Genomic DNA, 18085 nt, shown 5'->3' on the forward strand with positions numbered 1-18085 from the left:
TGATCATCGAACAATCAAGCGTTTCATTCAAAATAGTCAACAGGGTCGCAAGAAGCGTGTGGAAAAACCAAGGCGCAAAATAACTGCCCATGAACTGAGAAAAGTCAAGCGTGCAGCTGCCACGATGCCACTTGCCACCAGTTTGGCCATATTTCAGAGCTGCAACATCACTGGAGTGCCCAAAAGCACAAGGTGTGCAATACTCAGAGACATGGCCAAGGTAAGAAAGGCTGAAAGACGACCACCACTGAACAAGACACACAAGCTGAAACGTCAAGACTGGGCCAAGAAATATCTCAAGACTGATTTTTCTAAGGTTTTATGGACTGATGAAATGAGAGTGAGTCTTGATGGGCCAGATGGATGGGCCCGTGGCTGGATTGGTAAAGGGCAGAGAGCTCCAGTCCGACTCAGACGCCAGCAAGGTGGAGGAGGAGTACTGGTTTGGGCTGGTATCATCAAAGATGAGCTTGTGGGGCCTTTTCGGGTTGAGGATGGAGTCAAGCTCAACTCCCAGTCCTACTGCCAGTTCCTGGAAGACACCTTCTTCAAGCAGTGGTACAGGAAGAAGTCTGCATCCTTCAAGAAAAACATGATTTTCATGCAGGACAATGCTCCATCACACGCGTCCAAGTACTCCACAGCGTGGCTGGCAAGAAAGGGTATAAAAGAAGGAAATCTAATGACATGGCCTCCTTGTTCACCTGATCTGAACCCCATTGAGAACCTGTGGTCCATCATCAAATGTGAGATTTACAAGGAGGGAAAACAGTACACCTCTCTGAACAGTGTCTGGGAGGCTGTGGTTGCTGCTGCACGCAATGTTGATGGTGAACAGATCAAAACACTGACAGAATCCATGGATGGCAGGCTTTTGAGTGTCCTTGCAAAGAAAGGTGGCTATATTGGTCACTGATTTGTTTTTGTTTTGTTTTTGAATGTCAGAAATGTATATTTGTGAATGTTGAGATGTTATATTGGTTTCACTGGTAATAATAAATAATTGAAATGGGTATATATTTGTTTTATGTTAAGTTGCCTAATAATTATGCACACCTGATATAGGGTGTTGATGTCATTAGACCACACCCCTTCTCATTACAGATATGCACATCACCTAATATGCTTAATTGGTAGTAGGCTTTCAAGCCTATACAGCTTGGAGTAAGACAACATGCATAAAGAGGATGATGTGGTCAAAATACTCATTTGCCTAATAATTCTGCACTCCCTGTATATATATATATATATATATGGCTAAGGGTCAAGTAATAGTTACCTTAAGGCACAAGTTATAGTTACTTGAGTTAACCATAAGTATAACTGTTGAATTTCCATGATTTTGTGCGAGGAAATTCAAAACTTAACTATAACGTCCCTATAAAATTGTTTTTTTCAGTGAATTTCAAGTAACTATAACTTGCGGCCTAAGGTAACTATAACTCGAGCACCCGTCATGCACATTTGTTTTCTCAATATTTTGACTTCTGTTTCATTGATATTTTTATTGACGTTATAAAAGTTGTCATGAGTGCTGTAATATCTGGGGTTATTAGCTGTGAATGGCGAGGGTGCGAGTTATAATTACTTTAAGACGCGAGTTATAGTTACTTGAAATGACTGATAAATTTCTCTGGTTTTGTGGGAGTAAATTTGGAACCTAATTATAACATCCCCGTAACCTTTGTTTTTCAGTGAATTTCTATGGTTTTTTAACAATCTCCCACCAAGAGAGACAGGCTCTGTGGCCAACCCCCCAAACTACCCAACCTTATGCTGCACACAGCCTTTTGCCACGTGCAGCAGGAGTTGGCCTCAGGGCATGTCTTTCTGGGTGTGAGAATAGGTGTGAGAGGGTGTCTCTGGGTGTGAAAGTGGCTGTGAAAGTGTCTGTCTGGGTGTGAAAGTGGCTGAGAGAGGGTCAATGTGGGTGTGAGATTGTGTGACTGCACTCCAATAGATGAAAGATGCATTCACCTCCATGATGGAATTCAGATCGTATTTCCATATGGAATCAGAGAATAAACACCCTAGCTTTCCCTTGGCCAAACCCAGGATTTAGGATCATTTGTCCTTTCCAGAACTGAAGCTTCAACTCAGGCACATGCTTCATTTATATTTGTGAAAGTGCTTCATGTTGAGGTAAAATTTCTGTGAAATTAGCATATTGACCAAAACGGAAGCTCACCTGTTCATTTATCCAACAAGAGTCCACATTTTGGCAAAAATGCCTATCCAACTGGTTAGTTAGTAAGTGATACCTAGTTGGTTGAATGTCCAGCATGGGGAGGGGGCCTGCGTGGCCTCCCTCCCCAGCTGATTTCAACCTCAGGGACCCCATCCCCCAGAGCCCACTATAATTTAACGGGGGTGGCCTCCCTCCCCCAGCTGATTTCGTCCCTGGGGACCGCATCCAGGGGCCCAGCCTTATAATATGTTTTTTGGGGAGAGAGACACACAGCCTCCCTCCCCAGGCTGATCTCGGCCCTGGTGACTTCTTCCCCTTGGAGCCTGGCCATGTCACCTGGGTGCCCCTAGGGCACTCAGTCACCATAGTTGGGGACTGTGGCAGGAGCTTGAAGGCCCCCACTATCCAAGCTGACTCCTCCTGTGGGAGCTGGCACTGCTGTCACAGAAAGAGAGCTGCTACACATGCAGCTCCCTGTCTGTGAGAGCAATTGTTTTCTCTGTTTCCCTGCCCACATATCTGCAGGCAGGGAAACAGAGGAAACCTCCACTTTTGACAGGTCTCGCTTGGTGGTCTGGAACCGGAATGTTTGCTGTGACTTGTTAGGAGCTGTCAAAGCTCCGACCAAGTCACTGCAGACAGCTACACCCCGGGGATGGGCATCCAAGGACATAGCAGGAGCTGACCCTGGAGGGTGATGGTCCCCAGGTCCAAGTATGGCTCTATGAGTGGGGCCACCTGGCCCCCCTCCAATGTTTGAATTTTCCCTAGGGAAGTGGTGGTCCCCAGGGACAGGGGTCCGCAACGGACCTCCTATATTTTTTTATTTTATCCCTGGTGAGGAGGCAGTCCCCAGAGCTATGGGAGGGCATGCGCCCCCCTTAAATGTTAGAAATTGCCCTGAGGAGGTGGCAGTACCTGGGATTGCCTCCTGCATACAATAGAATATTAGCCCTGGGGAGGTGGCGGTCACCGGGGCCCGGGGGATCCTCAGGACCCCGTACTATATTTTAAACATTTTGACCCAGGGATGCGGTGGTCCCTGGGACTGCGGTGGGCCACACAGCCTCCACTCACTATTGAATTGAAACTTCAGGGAGGTATTGGTTCTTGAGGTATAACTAAGCCAAGTAGTGGGGCCGGTGCACCACCCTTTGTTTTTCATGTCCCCAGGACCTAGCCCACTCAGGAGGCTTTATTAAAAGAAGTGCCAGAGACGCGCTTGTATTTTTTTTTTTTGCCATGAACTTGTAACTTTGGCGCAAATTTGTTGCAAAAATTAAACAAAAGAAGTGCTTTTTTGCCCTGTCGGGGTCCCTCTGCGACCCCAGCACCAGTACTTAGGGTGTTGCTAGCATGGCCCTTTTACTTTTTTCACTTTTTTTCTGGGACTTGTCTGAAGCTGAGTTGCAAGATGGCTGCTAACACTTCCTGGTTGAAGTGTTGGCAGCCAATCAGAGCTATGAGCATCTGTGCACAAGCTCCTGTTATTCTGGAAGTCGTCGAGGAGGAACCGTAGCCCTAGATATACAAAATTGGTTTTCCTTTAATTGTTCTTAAACTACTGAACTGATTTACGCCAAATACCAAATACCAAAAAGCATAATCTGCTTATCGAAAGCTACCTTTCTGCCGAAATTTAGTATAATTCCGTCCAGCAGTTCAGTCTGTAGTTGTGTTCAAAACTCTTATTGGAATTAACATGGGAAACATATGTTTTTTGAGCCTCCCATTTTCTCGCCCCGCTTGACAGATCTCCCTGAAACTTCCTGTGCACAACACAAATCACAGGCATACTTTTTTTGAAATTTCATGAAGATTTGTCAAACTGCCAAAGATATGGACAAGTCAAAAAACACTTTTTCCTAACTAGGTCCTAACTAGAGCTATCGGCAGTAGGTAATATATATATATATACATGTATATATATATATATACACACACACATATACGTAGTGGTGGTCACCACTAGATAGTTAAACTTAGGACCTAGTTTTTATATAAAAAGTGCCTTTCACTTGTCTATTTCTTTGGTGCTGCTTGACGAATCTTCACAAAACTTTCCAAACAAATTTGCCAGTCCCCTCAGCTGCTGCCTCGAATGATTCGGGGTGATCCGTCCGGGGGGGGGGGGATGGGCAGAGAAAATCAGGGGGTCCCAAAACACATTTTCCCGCTTCATTTTTCTATAGGGATTTTGAACAGTGATAGCGCAAAAACTGCTAGGCGGAATTGCACCAAAGTTGGCAGGAAGGTAGGTCCTGGTCCAGAAAGAGTGCTTGTTTGTTTTGGTGTAATTCTCTTTAGTAGTTTTAGAGAAATTAAAGAAAATCCAAATTTATATATCTAGGGACACAAAGGATTCACGACCCCTCTTGATCTTGTGTTGTCTGCAAAAAAAGTAAATATTAAAGAAAAAGGGGCCAGGGTATGAGGTGCCAGAGAGCCCATAAAGGGCGAACAAAAAATTTAAAAGACCATAGCTCCGTGTGAAGGTTGCAGACCTGCACACTGAGCTTTGGGGGTTAGTCCAGGTGGACTCATTTCCCTCTTATTTTTTTTAAATAAAAAATGATTATAGTCTTTTTATAATCATAAATAAATACATTTTTCATTTTAAATCTAACACAAATCTCATTCTAAGTGTATGAGATATTAAAGCATAAAAAACTCCCTCTCACTTTTTTCTCTCTTCCTGTCTCTCTTTCAATCTATTTCTCCCACTCACACACCCACTCAGATACTTTTGCCCCCGATCACAGACCCCCTCAGACACTCACGTACCCACTCACAGACCCACTCAGGCACTTACGCACCCACTCACAGACCCACTGACCCCTCAAGCACCCACTCACAGACCAAGCACACACTGATGCACCCACTAAAACACTGCAGTATGCACTCTCACACCCAGACAAACTAATAGCCACTTTCACCCCCAGATACACCCTCTCACACCTTTTCCCACACCCAGAGAAGCCGTAGCCAGGTCCCGCTGCACACAGCCAAAGGGCTGTGCACAACATATGCTTGGGTGGTTTGGGGGTGTTGGCCACAGGGTCTGTCTACAGGCCAGGTCTTGCGGGCAACCTCCTCTGCTCACCGGTCAAGGCTGTGCAATGTGCAAGGTTGGATGCTTATAGGGGGTTGGCCTCAGGGGTGGTTGAATTAATGTATAGTAATTAAAATTACTATTCATTAAAAACAAATATCGAAATTTACTGAAAAATACAAAGGTTACAGGGTTGTTATAGTTATGAAGTAGAATTTTAAAAAATCATCGAAATTTACTTAAAAAAACTAAAGGTTAGAGGGATGTTATAGCTAGGCTCACATTTTAAACGTACAAAACAGTATAAATTCACCAGTTATAGTTTGAGTAACCTCAAGTAACTCTAACTCATGCCCTGGCCATGCACTGCTAATTATCCCACAAATTACAGACTCATGCCATCTTTCATAACATCATTGATAATTTCAATGTAATATTTACAGTCATATTTTGGATGAAAAAAATGTGCATGGAGAGTGGGGTCCCCCCAAAAAAAGGGTGTGTCCCAAAACACATTTTTCCCATTCATTTTTCCATAGGGATTTTGAACAGCGAGAACACCAAAACCACTGAACCGAATTACACCAAATTTGGCAGAAAGGTAGCTCTTGGTCCAAACAGAGGCCCTTTAGATATCTGGCATAAATCTGTTCAGTAGTTTTAGATAAATTAAAGGAAATCCAAACTTGTACATATAGGGATGCGAAGGATTCACAACCACACCCGATCTCGTGCTGAGATCTGATTGGCTGTCAACACATCAACAAGGAAGTGTTGGCACACACACAGGGACTTTGAGAAAAGGTTAAAAATAAAGAAAAAGGAACAGGGTACTGACACCCTGACCCCCTGGCTCTGGTGGGCTAAAAAGCACTTTAAAAAAATAATTGCTACGGAATCATGATGGGGTTATGAATCCACTGTACATTTTTTTTCCAAAAATGAAGCCCATCCTTTATTATTCAGAAGGGCGATGACTCTGGGGCATTGTTTATCGGTGTGTGGGGGGCCACCTGGTCATCCCCCCCCACAGCCCCAGGGGCCACCACCTCCCCGGGGCTTAGGACACATATCATGCAGGGCCCGCAGAGCACCCCCTCCGCTCCTATGACCACCACCTCCCTGGGGCCTAGAACTAATATAATGTGGGGGCCACATTGGCCTCCCACAGTCCCAGGTGACCACCACCTCACCGAGCCATTTAGTACATTGTATGCGGGGGCCACGCAGCCCCCTGCAGCCCTGGGGACCACCACCTCCCTGGGGTTATACTAAAAGAAGGAAGAGGTCCGTTTCAGAACCCCTGAAGCCTTTGGGGCACTGAAGAAAAACATTACCCCATAAATTAAGGCACTCATGACATCTGTGATAACATCACTGATAACAATATAATATTTGCAGCAACATTTTTGATGAAAAAACTGTGCATGGCGGCAGCGCGAGTTATAATTACCTTGGGGCACGAGTTATAGTTACTTGAGATAACTCTAAGACTGGTGAATTTTTATGGTTTGGTACGTTTAAAATGTGAGTCTAATGATGAAGTCCCTATAACCTTTGTTTTTTAAAGTGAATTTCTATGTTTTTTTCCAATACTATATCCAAACTATAACGTCCCTGTAACCTTATGTATTCCTATTTCTTAAGCTTCTTTCATAAGCTAAGTTTTCAGCACTGATTAACTTTAAGACTAGATGACAGATTCATTTCATGCTCCATTTGTCAGACTCAATTAATAGTTAGATTTGCTGACCCACTTAATAAACCCCTTTCACTTGTGGTCCTCCTGTGTCTGAGAAGTTCAGAAATCAGTGGATGTGTGTTGAGAAGGATACCAGGGAAGCTAAACGCCCCACTGGATGCGCCCTCGCCGCTCTATAGACTTGACTTTGGCAGTGGGCTGTCACCATGGGACATGAGCAGATGTAAAATGGCAGTCAGTGGATCACTGAATGCGGCTATGATAAGAATGTCTCAAATCTGTACTGGACACAGGGTTTGCAAAGAGATGGGGGGATATTTCAGTGATTATCTTATTTTAGACAAATAACAAACATGTTATAGTGAAAAAAATGTTTTCTACTCGCGCTCCTGATATCAGGCGAAGATTCAAAAGGTGATGCCTTAATTGCAGTGTGTCCCTAGGAGATTGATCATCACAGTTCACAGAGTAAGGCTGGCTTTCCCCCCCCCCCCCCCCCCCCCCCCCCCGGGACTGTTGCCATTAAAGGCCTGTCCTGGACAAAAGCTGCTAAATGCATGCACGAGAATCCTAAATGTCCCCATTAATGCTGCAGGTTGAGACGAGCACCCTTCTTCACACAGGCCACCACAGGCTTCAGGAGGATTCCCGCACCCCAGGGCGCGAGACATACCCACACCAGCAGCTCTACGTGTTATAAACTCTGCCTGAGACCTTGATTTTTCAGGCAGCCTCCGCATTCGTATCGCTGCTGTGTTTGTACAAATTGTGTTGAGCGGCTAATGATTTGCCACAGTCTACGTGATTAACAGCCTGCCCAAGTTCTGCGCCTAATGAACCCGAAACTTTCACATTATGCTCATTAATAATGTTGGTCCCAGCGGCTGCCTCCAAGCGCAAGAATATAATCCCAGCTCCGTAGTGTAGAAAATAAGCAATGGCAAAGCCAGTAAATTTCACTTCTGTATATTTCAGGCACCCAGAGGAACACATGACACACACTGACATAAAACACAAGTACATAAACACATACAAGCAAGCACCCTACCTACGTGGACAAAGACCACAAAACACACATACCATCATATAACACACGAACACACATAGAAAGACGCAGATTGAACAGAAAGACAGAGTGACAGAAGAATGGATACTTAATTCGCAGGTAGAGTCAGGTTTTATTTCCAATTGATTTTTGGCCCCTCTGCAGAAGAAATCAGAAATGCGGTTGAAAAACACCTACTAAATGTGTGTCCTTTGCATGGCAAAACCACTGTTACTAAGTGATGGAAGACTTCACTCTCCATCACCACAACCATCCCTTACCCTTTCATGAAATGGTCACCTATATGTAGCAGTATTGTGCTGTCAAAACTTCCCTGTCCGTCATTGGGTCCTACAAAATAATCATACATAGGTAGCATTGCAATTCAGGACGCATTTCACACTGTGACAGAGATGTATTTATAAATACCACATCGCTCCTCTGTGTGCAATGAAAACGTGTTCAATCACAGGCTTTCCTTTCACAAGTCAGTGTTTTCAAGTATGATAGTAAAATAGCGTCAAATTAGGTAAAAACTACAATCCCCAAAATACGCTAAATACCGAAGTAAGGGCCAGATGTAGCAAAGGGTTTTCCCCATTCTGTGTCAATGGGAACATGTGTTCGTAAATATGGCCCTAAACGTCTGGTACTGGAAACGTGGTATTTACCATGCATGGAGTGATTTGGTGACACTAGTTTTGCACAACAATGTGTCTGGATTTATTGTAACTGTATGTTTTATGATATACACTAAAGACTGAGGGACAGATTTATTAGTGTTTTGCGTCACCCTTGCACCAAGCAAGGTGACATCTGGCGACGCAAAACCTAGAGTCTGATTTACCAAGCAACACATGGGCACCCAGATTGGTCCTGCGTGGCTTGATAAATCTGCTGTAACACAGGCAATGGTAGTTGCTGCCTTGCTTTAAAACTCGTGGCGGAGGCCTTACATGGGTGGAGCGTGGGTGTTAGAAAGAATCGACCCGTGCATTCTTTTGCATTCCAGATTTACCAACACTGGTAGACCTGAGAATGCATCAGAATTGTACACCTTACCACCAGAGGCGCATCTAGGGGAAATATCTTTATTTCTCTTCATTGATTCCTCTTTCTAAGTGTGCTGCATTCTGCAGCACACTTAGAATGAGGATATTGCCTCAAAGGACTGTTTTTGTGCAGGATGGTGCGCTTTCTTGCACAAAAACAATCCTGCCTGTAATGCAGACCCCCTTGCACCGCAGCGCAAGGGTGCATCCATTGGTGCTAGGCTGCACTGAGTGACCCAGCTCAAAAAGAGGACAGGAATGCACCATATTTTGTCATAGTGTATTCATGCTCACCCTTTTACACAGCACAACAAGGTGTCTTGCTGCGTTGCGTTACAAAAATTACAAATCTATCCCTGATTTTTTGGTTGCTCACTGCACATCACTATGCAATTTCCATTCTGCATTTTACTGACAGAGAGCAAGGTAATGAACACATGCTTCTTATATCTGAAAAGATTAACAACCCAAAGAACCCATTACCTGACTTACAGGGGCGTTTCTTACTCAAGAAGATTAGAGAGCTGTGCTTCTGAGGTTTCCTAACAAGTGTAGCTACGTACCCAACTAAACACATAAAAGGAATGGGCTACTTGGAGGGATAATGGACAGGGACTGTGGTGATTGAGGTTATAGGTAGTATTTTGATGTTATTTGGAAAAGTAAGGCATAATCTTGGTAGCATATCGAAAAGTACATAGAGCCACAAACTGACAGAAAAAAAGATTTGTGCTCGCAATCCAAAAACAAACCTACAGCCCGGTTGTATAATAATGAAATATTAAACACTGCGATAAACAACGTATTTGACAAACTGCCACATAAACAAAGCCGAGCCATGTATTGCCACATGTGCATGGTATACAGATGTATATGCATACAAGAAGCATAGCTTTGGACCAGTTCAGCTCTATTTTGTGGGCTTGGCTGAGGTCATTGAATTGTGCATTTCTGAACTTGTAAGCAGGTAGCAGATTAAAAATGTCCAAGAAACAGTTCAATGCCAAACAACTCTAAAGTTAATTATTAGGATCCAGGTGCTCACTGAGCTAAACTCGCAATGCAAGTACAAATGGCACCCATACACTCCCAGCTGACCACATCACCCCCTGTGGAGAAGTCAGGTACAGCTAGACGTTAAGTCTTGCCTTATATTAGCCACAGAGGTTGTTGCGGGCAGGATAGTGTGGTCCACTCTTTCTAGACTTCTGTTTTTAGACAGCCCACTTCCAAGGTCCCATTTTGTTTAAATGCTGGGGAGGCACCATAGGTCACTATTCTAATTGCCTGGACAACATTGACCACACTAGTCTAGTTCCTCAGCAATGCAGGGCAGAGAGTAAAGAAAATCAATCCGAGCACTAACCCAGGTCAAGCACGTCAGAACAGGCTAGGGAGGGCAGCGAGAGGAGTCCCATGACCAGCTCAAGTCTAACAGAAGACCAGGCCGGGAAGGCTGAGGAAAGAGGGAGGAAGAAAAATCTGTAAGAGCAAGTCCAACATCAGTATCAGACAATTCTAGGGATGTTGGGAGAGCTTAAAGAATTTAATGAAGAACAAACGTTTCAAATTCTGTGATGCAGTCAGAAAAGTTGCGAAATAAAAGCTCAACGTTACAGCTATTAATTTGGGCTCACCAGCACAATTTGGACCTCAGAAACTCAAATGTGACAGGACTATAAACCAAGGTGTCAATGAGTAAAGACCTCTAGCGAACTCCTTCAAAAATGTGTTAAGCACTGTGAAAATCGTACAGTATTGCCTCACGTTAATTGACCCACTTTTCTCAATCCACAGAGCCTGTTTCAGTTGTAAATATATATTCATTGCCTGAATTGCTGGAAAGGGAGGACGAGCTGCGCAATCTGTAAGTACATTCTTTGAAGTTTGCTTAACTGCATCCGATTTGTCCCATTTGTTCTTCTTTCATATTTTGATCCTAGAAGTTAGGGGTATATACAACTAGGCTACTGTATGTAGTGTGGCCAGACATCCAGAATTTGCCACAACTTTCCAGATTTTTCAGAGTCTGATCAGGAAAAGTTTTGTTAGTGTAGAAAACGTCCCAATTTTCAAACAGAGTTGACTAAGTAGCGAGGAAGACAAGTATTCTTATGTACCAGTGAAGGATTAATAAGCAGCACTCCTCAGCAAATTAAAGGACACAGACCATACTGTGTCTCAAAGCTGCATTTAATTTTCCTCTAGTGCCTAATTGTAGAGTCGTGCTATGCTGCTGGGTGTAGCTAATTGAGACTATCTCTCCCATATGATTGCCATATGAGTGTAGTCCTACTTCTATGTTTGTTGAGTATCCACGACTCAGTTCCTTGTAACAGCGAACTTAGCACATTTAGGGCCAGATGTAGCAAAGTTTTTGCATGCCGCAAAGAGCGAATTTCGCTGCATGTGACGTGCAAAAACCACATTGCGATGCCCAATCCCCGTTTTGCGAGGCGGTAACCTGGTTACCGACTCGCAAAATGGCACTGCGAGTCGCAATTAGGAACGGGTGTTCCCTTCCTAATTGCGAGTCGCAGTGTGATGCTGCATTGCTTAGTGACCGCGGACGCGGTCACAAAGCAATCGCAGTTACCACACTGGTGGTAACATTCGCAAAAGGGAAGGGGTTCCCATGGGTCCCCTTCCCCTTTGTGAATGGCATGGAAAACATTTTTTTTAGAGCAGGCAGTGGTCATATGGACAAAAATGTTTCATTTTTTCGTTTTGTGATGCATCTCGTTTTCCTTTAAGGAAAACGGGCTGCATTATGAAAAAAAAAACTGCTTTATTTAAAAGCAATCACAGACATGGTGGTCTGCTGTCTCCAGCAGGCCACTATCCCTGTGAGTGCTGCGAGTCGCAAGCAGGGCCTTTGCGACCCCCTTGCGAGTCGAAGATGGTGTCAGGGACACCATCCTGCATACTGAATTGCGACTCGCAAATTTCTAGTCTCTCTGACTCACAATTTGCGAGTCGCAATTCAGTAAATATGTACATCTGGTCCCAAAAATCTTGTTCGAGAAAACGGTGTTTAGTGGAGTGTTTGAGGGAATGTGTCAGAAAACACTTGTTTTGGAGTCTAGATCCAGCAGGAATAATTAATTATTTTCACATCTCTTTGAATCCAGAGCCCACTATATACAAGATAGTATTTTGATGAGCTGCAGACCCGGGAATGGAGAACGGGATATGAGAGACAAAATTAGACAATGCCACTGATTTAACATTCATCTGGACACTGCCCTAAACTCAAGGAGTGGTTGCATCTGGTAATAAAATAAGAAAATAACTTTTATGTCTTGTCACTTTTACAAACGTTTTTAATATATTCTATTTCATTAGATGCACCTTTAGAATATCTCAGTGTCTACAACTCCCCAAAGTTTGGTAAAATACTAAGGCCCTCATTCCAACCCGTGGAGGGACACGGAAGCACCGCCAACAGGCTGGCGGTGCTTCAGTGCCCATTCTGACCGCGGCGGTAAAGCCGCGGTCAGAAAAGGGGATCCGGCGGTTTCCCGCCGGAATACCCCTGGCTGGGCTGAATCTCCATGGCGGCGCTGCTTGCAGCGCCGCCATGGAGATTCCGACCCCCTTCCCGCCATCCTGTTTCTGGTGGTTTTTACCGCCAGGAACAGGATGGCGGGAACGGGTGTCGTGGGGCCCCTGGGGGCCCCTGCCCATGCCACTGGCATGGGCAGTGCAGGGGCCCCCTAACAGGGCCCCAGAGAGATTTTCACTGTCTGCATTGCAGACAGTGAAAATCGCGATGGGTGCAACTGCACCCGTCGCACCCCTGCAACTCCGCCGGCTCCATTCGGAGCCGGCTTCCTTGTTGCAGGGCCTTTCCCGCTGGGCCGACGGGTGCTCCTTTGGCGGGCACCCGCCGGCCCAGCGGGAAAGCCAGAATGGCCTCGAAGCGGCCAAGTGGCGGTTCCCGTTTGGCTGGCGGCAACTGCCACCAGCCAAAGTCGGAATGAGGCCCTAAGTTTGCAAAAAAATATAATCCAAATATTATTTATGAAATAGATGTCTAACGTATTAGAGTTATCAAAGTTTTCTCACTGTGAATGACTATGTTCTGTCTCAAGGGAACATGCTCTCTGATTCAAAAATACATATAGGGCGGTACTTCGATGAACTCTAATGTAAAAAAAAAATAGAATTATAAAGATCACCCGTTCAGGAAGCAATCACTTCCCCGACCTATGTTGCTATCTTAATACAATGTGTGCATCAAAAGACAATATATATTTAAGGGTAATTATGTAACAGTGCTTAGAAAATAAACTTTGATAAATATAAAATTAGTTGTCATGCTCACTTTGGTTATTCTTTCCCTAAGGATTAGATTGAACTAATTCACTAAGTAACACATAATACGAAAATGTGTCAGTCAGCTCCAGCAACTGACTATTGCAATGTGAGTGACTGTATTTACATGGATCACATGTACTAATTCACCTAGAAAAAGGGCACTTGGGCCCCACGGCTGGTGGGTAATATTTTTTTGTCAATGCCATTTTCATCTAGTTATTCTTCTTTTTATTTTTGTGACCATTATATACTTAAACTATGTCTTCACATTACTATAATTTCCTACACTTCAAAACCAATTGTAGCTATTCTTTGAGTCAGTAAGAATCATATTTTCCTGTGATGTCAATTAAAACTAAGCAAATGTTTCTATTCTTTTTTTATAAATGCACCTTCTTGCTGGAAAGCACAAATACTGGTATATTAAAATTATATGTATTGGTCATTTGTTTAACTTACAATTTGTCTGTAAGAATGCTGCCTCAACAGTTATGTGAAGGCATGCTTTTTTCTTCTTCTATTTGTGTGGCATATGCTTTAATTAAGCAATGATATATGTAACCACTGCAACAGTGTTCCAAAGCCCAGTCTTTTGGCTTTGCCAATAGTTGTTATATTGTTGTCATTGGGGTGCTTTCAGTAGCTAATTTGTGTGACAGTGATGACTGGGGATTGAGGGGCTGTAAACGTAGGCCACCATATGAGCTGTGAACTATATTTGAAACATGAAAAAGTTATAGGGCCTGATTATGAGTGGGGAGGTCTGAAGACCGTCAAACCAGCGGTGGAAGTCAGACCACCGCACTGCTGGCAGTCCTACCACCAGATAATGATACTGATGGTCTAGGCTGCCGTCACCTCCAGGATCACGGATCCAGTCGGGTTTGCGGAGGTCGAAGTCCGTGCTGATCACAAATTCACTTTCTGCCAGCATTTCCATGTCAGTTCCACCACCATGTAAAGGCCGGCAGAAAGTCAGCGCCAGGAGACAAAGTGGGGCCCTGCCCACAACCATGTTGTGGGCAGTGCAGGGGGCCCCTGCCAGCACCCTCGGAATGGGAACTGTCTGTTATGCAGACAGTGCCTATTCTGAGGTGCTGGTGTGTGATGTCATTGGCCTCGGCTCCCTCACTGTTTCCATCGGGCTGACTGATGGAAACATCATAAGGCATCGTAAGGCAATGTTTCTGCCGGTCAGCCCACTGGAAACATCGTAACACAATGGGAGTGAGGCCGTTTGCTTGACAACAGCCTCATCCCAATGCCAAACTCATAATCAGCACCATAATGTTAGCGAGACCTACACAGTGCCCTGCCATATACATTCTATATTTAATTAACGTCTGAACACAATTGGGTGCCACTCTGTAGTGGTTCTGTATCTACCTGCCAATTCCTAAAATATTTGATATAAAAGTGACAATTAGACCCTAAGCATATCCAATGAGTTCTTACAGTACTAGAACCAAATGGCTCCACACCCACATCCTCTGGAGACTCATCCCAGACCCATCCATGCATAATGGTGATAGGTTTCACTCCTCTGGACACTTTCTGGCTTAGCCTTCTAGCCTTATAATAAAATACTCTGGGCCTGATTTAGAGTTTGGCAGATAAGTTACTCCATCACAAGCGTGACAGATACCCTGTCTGCCGTATTACAATTCCCATGGGTATCATTCAGAAAAAGAACTTGAGATAGCAAAGTAGAGGTCAGTTGGTCTGGTGTGGAGCCTTGCTTGACTGAACTTTGTGAAAGAACAACTTTCCAATTCAAAGACATATGTTATTTGAACCTACAGATTAATCCTAACTTTTGATCACAAGGAAAATGTGTTTTCAACAATCCACAGGTAGGAATGTTTGACTCTTAGATGGTGTACAATGAAGTTCCAAACTGTGGACCTTTTCCTATTGGAGCATCTTCTAGTCAGGATTTTTTACTTCCCATGTGGGCTGGTGCAAATGGTTTTCTTTTGTAGCCAGCTGTAAATGGTCACTCGAGATTTGAGGTCTTTGTAACTAGGAACAGGGTTGCACTGTATGGATGTGCGACTAGAATCAGGACCACTGAGTGAAACAGGGTGATATAAGGCAAACTTAATAATCATATTTTCATGAAGGACAATGGCAGCTTAAACTCCAATATCAGGATGTATTCCGTGGCAGCTGTGAATGGGGTCAAGAATATACTGGGCAATTGAAAGGGAAAGCAATTTGACTATGTTAGACGGACCCCTGACACAATAATGATGTGAACAATATCCTTAGACACAAATATTGCTTGCCAAAATATTGTGTCTCAACACTTATAATTCTAAGTACAAAGATATTGGAAATTAAATACCATATCATCCAAAAACATACACACATATATTGTTTTAATATATATAGTTTCATTTAGTAAATCCTAAATATTTATTAACAATATTAACAATTCAATTGCAAAATATTAAATAAATTACCAAATAAATAAAACATACAAATGATTAACAGCCCAAAAACACAAATGCAAAAAACATTATGAGAAATTTAAAACAATTAAAAATGTAAAAAATAATATAATAGTACAAAACATATGTGTAAGCAATAATAGGAAAAGTATTGGTGTCTGGGAATATTAGATGTACTATTCCCACTCCGGTTTAAGCAACAGCAGGGAAACTGTTCAGAGGGGTTACATTTATTATTCCTTCTCCAAACAGCTTAACAGTAGGGAAAGTGTTGGACTTCAGAGGGGTTAAAGTTCCCATTCCCACTCCAGTGTAAACTAGAATAGGGAAAATGTTAGCTTTTAGAGGGGTTACATTTACTATTCTCTCTCAAGTCAGAGTACCAGTGAGGAAAGTATTGTACTTCGGAGTGGTTACACTTCCTAAGGGCCTGACTATGACCTTGGCAAAGGGGATTATTCCATCAGAAATATGATGGATATCCCATCCGCCGTATTGCAAGTTCCATAGGATATAATGGAACTTGTAATACAGCGGGTGTGATATCCGTCATGTTTGTGACTGAGTAATCACCTCAGCCAAGGTCTTAATCAGGCCCCAATACCACTCTAAACTGTGCAATAGTAGGGAAAGTCATGGACTTTGAAGGAGTTTTATTTGCTATTCCCACTCCAGTCTAAACAAGAGTAGAGAAAGTACTTCACTTCAAACATATTTGAATAACTTTATTAATTTAAAGATTTTTTTTAAATAAATCTATTTATTAAAGTACTCAAATGGTCAGAATACAGCTCATGTCAACATCAAAATGTGGATAACAAGTTGCCTTTAGATGATAAGGGTAGAATATTTCAAACACGTATTTCTGTTAGTTGATGTTTACTGTTCATCTATCAGTCCATCATTAATCATATATCTTTAGAACCCATGTTCTCCCTCTGTGCTTCAATGAGTTACCCAGCCTTACCCTATGACGTGGAGTGTTCATAAACCTCTGTAGCTACGCCAGTTGGACCAGATTTGATCATATTTCTTGGTACAGCCCCTACCTTTATATATCTCCTGTTCGACTAGATGACACTAATCTATATTAAACTTCCATTCTCTCACCGATGGGGGGTCACTCGCTCACCATACTTTGGCTATGTCTCTTTTGGCTACCACCGCTGCTAGCCTCAACCATGTTGTTTGGTGTCTGGACCTATTTTCTGTGATATACAGGATGAGCCAACTGGCCTCCAGTGGCACCTCCAGGCCTGTCACTCGAGTCATAACGGCTGTCACGTGAGACCAGAAACCCTGGATGATTGGGCAACTCCACAATGTGTGAAAGAAAGTCCCCACAAGACCACAGCCCCTACTGCATAGATTAGAGTCCCTGCAGCCCATACGGTGTAGTAGAGAGCTAAAATAGTATGACCTGTGCAAAAGCCTAAGTTGTATAAGGCGTAATCGGGCCCGGATCCCCACTTCACGTGGGCTCTGTAGGGCTTCCTGCCAGTCGTCATCTCTGATGGGCCCTATGTCTTCTTCCCAGGCCTCTTGAGGTGTACACAAAGGAACTGGAATATTATTCAGCATCTTCTTATATATCACTGATACTGCATTGTCTGGATTTGGCTCCAATAACAATCTGTCCTCTAACTGGGATGCGTCAGGGGGCAATTCTCCTTCTTTTATGTGTCTACTTAGTGCATGTCTCAACTGTACATATCTATATCTCTCTGAGTCTGCCATGGAGAATTCAGTGCGCAGCTCTTCAAAAGAGATACGACTCCATCTCCTCCATATATCCCCTAGCCAGTAGAAAGGAGTGCAATATTGCCCCGTTGACCTTAACCCTGGCCCTTAGTTCATGGTAGAGCAATCGAACACATGAGCAGAACTCATTGCCAAATCCCAGTCTAGTGAGTACTGCAAAGAGGAAAGGCTATTCTATGTCATCGAATGCCATTTTCGCGTCTAGTGACAACATCCACGTCCAGTGCCTGTGTCGTATGAAGAATCCCATATAATCTTCTAAGGTTAAGTCTGGTGCTCCTATTTGCCATAAAGTCTGACTGGTCCGGGTGCACCCAACTTGTTATTGTTAACTGGAGTCTTTTACTCAGAATTTTCACCAGAATCTTCGCCTCTAGGTTGATTAATGAAATAGGCCGGTAGAAGCTACACTCCATTTGCAGCTTGCCTTTTTTGTGTATCACTACAATCGTAGCCTCCCTCTGGTCTGGTGGGAGGTATCCCACCATTTTGGCCTCATGAAACATAGTTAG

The sequence above is a fragment of the Pleurodeles waltl genome, chromosome 3_1, assembly GCF_031143425.1.
Source record: "Pleurodeles waltl isolate 20211129_DDA chromosome 3_1, aPleWal1.hap1.20221129, whole genome shotgun sequence".
Lineage (NCBI taxonomy): Eukaryota > Metazoa > Chordata > Amphibia > Caudata > Salamandridae > Pleurodeles > Pleurodeles waltl.